Here is a 2,350-nt window from a genome sequence, read left to right on the forward strand (position 1 = left end):
ACCATTCCAGTGACTCAATCTTTTAGTCTTAGGTAGATTCCGTATAATGAAAGAGATGGGGAGCTCCCTCCCTTCCATCCTTTACAACTCACTAATGAAGCTAAGCAAGGTGGATATTAGTGCAAGGGTGGAAAGGTGGTGTGTGTGGGGGGCTGTTGGACCCAGGGCAGGGTGAGGAGGTGTCCGTGCGAGGCAGGGAGCTGTGGCGATAGTAACTTGGAGTGGGGTGTCAGGGCCTGAGAGGTGAGGCAGCCCTCCACGTGTGAGTCGTGGCAAAAGGAGGAATGTTATATATGAGGGCACTGCACTGGCCCAATGTATTGAGGGTCGCGGGAGTTTGGGATTGTTGGAAGAAGAATCTAGAAGTACAGAGAAGAGTAACAACTAGAAGAAATCCTGTGGTGTGATGCATTGAAGGCATTAATCTGAACGGATGGTTTTCAGTATGTTTAAGTATAGAAATACAGATGCAAGTATGCGTGCGTGTACATACGTGCAAATATCCCTGAGCTCTGCCCACTGAGGGGGGTTGGGAACAGCAACACCCCAAAAGCAATGAGCACACTTAGCTTGGTTTCTAAACACCTTTCTGCATTAAAAAAACCCAGAACTCCTTGGGAGAAATTCAGACTGGGGCAGAGAAATGGGAAGATGAGCCTGGAACTTGTGCTTGAAGTGCTCAAAGAACATCGGGGAGTCACAAGGTCACAGCTCTGAAGGGGCCCCCACTGGCCAAATCTGGGGTAACATGAGTACCAAAAGAATGATAGTATATATAATGATCATTTAATAAGACAGAAATCTGAGTCCATATTAAGGAACAGAAAAAAGAAAGCTTTCATAGTAGCAACTTGGAATAAAATCTGGCATGCCTGAGGTTGCTGGGGGAGAGAGGATGTCTGTTTTCCTTCGTCTTCCTTTGGCTGCCCACACGCACTTCAATCCCTTCTGCATAGACTCTGTCCCCTCCCCTGACCTAAGCCAGAGACACTGATGTGCAGCAGGTTTCTTTAGTCAATTATGACCTTCCCACCAACAGGGAAAACTATATCCACATAATCGGTTGTGGGGGATGATTCGGCCATAAGGGTGTGGCTATTAACATGGTGACAGAAGCCAAGAGGATTCTGAGACATCAAGACCTTCTACAACACCTCCATTGAGGAGACACCCCCCGATGTTGCTAACCTCATCTGCAGGGCTGTTCTGCTACCTAGCCCTACCCCGGGTTCAGTCTGGGGGCGGGCTGAAGAGGAGCAGGGGCGGGGAGGGAAGGGAGCCAAGGGATGGACATCTTGTCATTTTGTTTTCCTTTGAATAAATGTCACTTTTTGAGGCAAAAAAAAAAAATGAAAAAATGAAAAAAAAAAAAGCTTTCCTTAAAAAATGCCAACCAATAAATGTAGAAAGAATGGCAGGATTAGGAGACATTCACAGGCTACCATCATAGTAGCAATTCAGCCAAGAAACTGCAACACAGATTCCAAACTAGTTTGATGAGGAATGGGTTATTTACCCGATTTCAAAGCACAACCCCACAAGATGCTTATTAGTAACTTTTCAGTGGAGAAACCCAGCAGATACCACCTCCATTAAGTCGTCAAGGTTAACATCACCACTAACAGGGTGATTCAAAATCATGTTATCCCGATAGGATGCGATGGGAAGAGCACAGCATTACTTGATATTCCTGCCAGAAATGTATAACCTGGAATCCAACAGTAAGCATCAACAAATCCAAATTGAGGGACAGTCTGCAAAACAGCCGTAATCTTCAAATGTCAAGGTCATTAAAACAAACCTGGATTGTTCCAGACTACAGGAGATGGAGACAGGACTACTAAGTGCAACTTTTTTCTGCTGATAGAAGATATTATTGGGGTCACTGGGAAAATTTAGTTATCTGTGGATGGTAGTATTTTCAGGTTAATTTTTAGTTCTGATGGATTTGGTGATATAGAACAGCTTCAGTTATAGGAATTATGCATTTGCAGGAGTGTTGGGACATCACCTTGCAACCTATTCTTAAAAAGTATTCAGAAAAAAATGGACTATTCTTGCAATATTCTTGGTAATTGGTACTTTCCTTTAAATTTGAAATTATTAGGGGCACCTGGGCAGCTCAGTCAATTAAGCATCTGACTCTTGATTTCGACTCCAGTCATGATCTCAGGGTTGTAAGATCCAGCCCCACATGGGGCTCTGAGCTCAGCAGGGAGTCTGCTTGAGATTCTCTCTCCCTGCCCCTCCCCTAGCCCCCTCACCCCTGTTCTCTCTCAATTCTTAAAGTTCTCTCAATTTCTTTTGTGTCAAACATTTAAGGGTACAATAAAAAAAGAAAATGAAACAA

At 44.2% G+C, this 2,350-nt stretch overlaps 1 non-coding gene across 1 annotated transcript; it reads left to right on the forward strand.

Moving 5' to 3' along the window:
- Positions 1–800: 800 nt before the first annotated feature.
- Positions 801–935, forward strand: LOC112837677 (small nucleolar RNA SNORA67). The gene has a single exon (XR_003211792.1). It is a non-coding gene; the product is annotated as a small nucleolar RNA SNORA67 (small nucleolar RNA).
- The last annotated feature ends 1,415 nt before the right edge of the window (positions 936–2,350 follow it).

This window comes from Callorhinus ursinus, unplaced genomic scaffold (assembly GCF_003265705.2).
Source record: "Callorhinus ursinus isolate GAN/ISIS: 27379988/994484 unplaced genomic scaffold, GSC_fseal_2.0 scaffold50, whole genome shotgun sequence".
NCBI classification, from domain to species: Eukaryota; Metazoa; Chordata; class Mammalia; order Carnivora; family Otariidae; genus Callorhinus; species Callorhinus ursinus.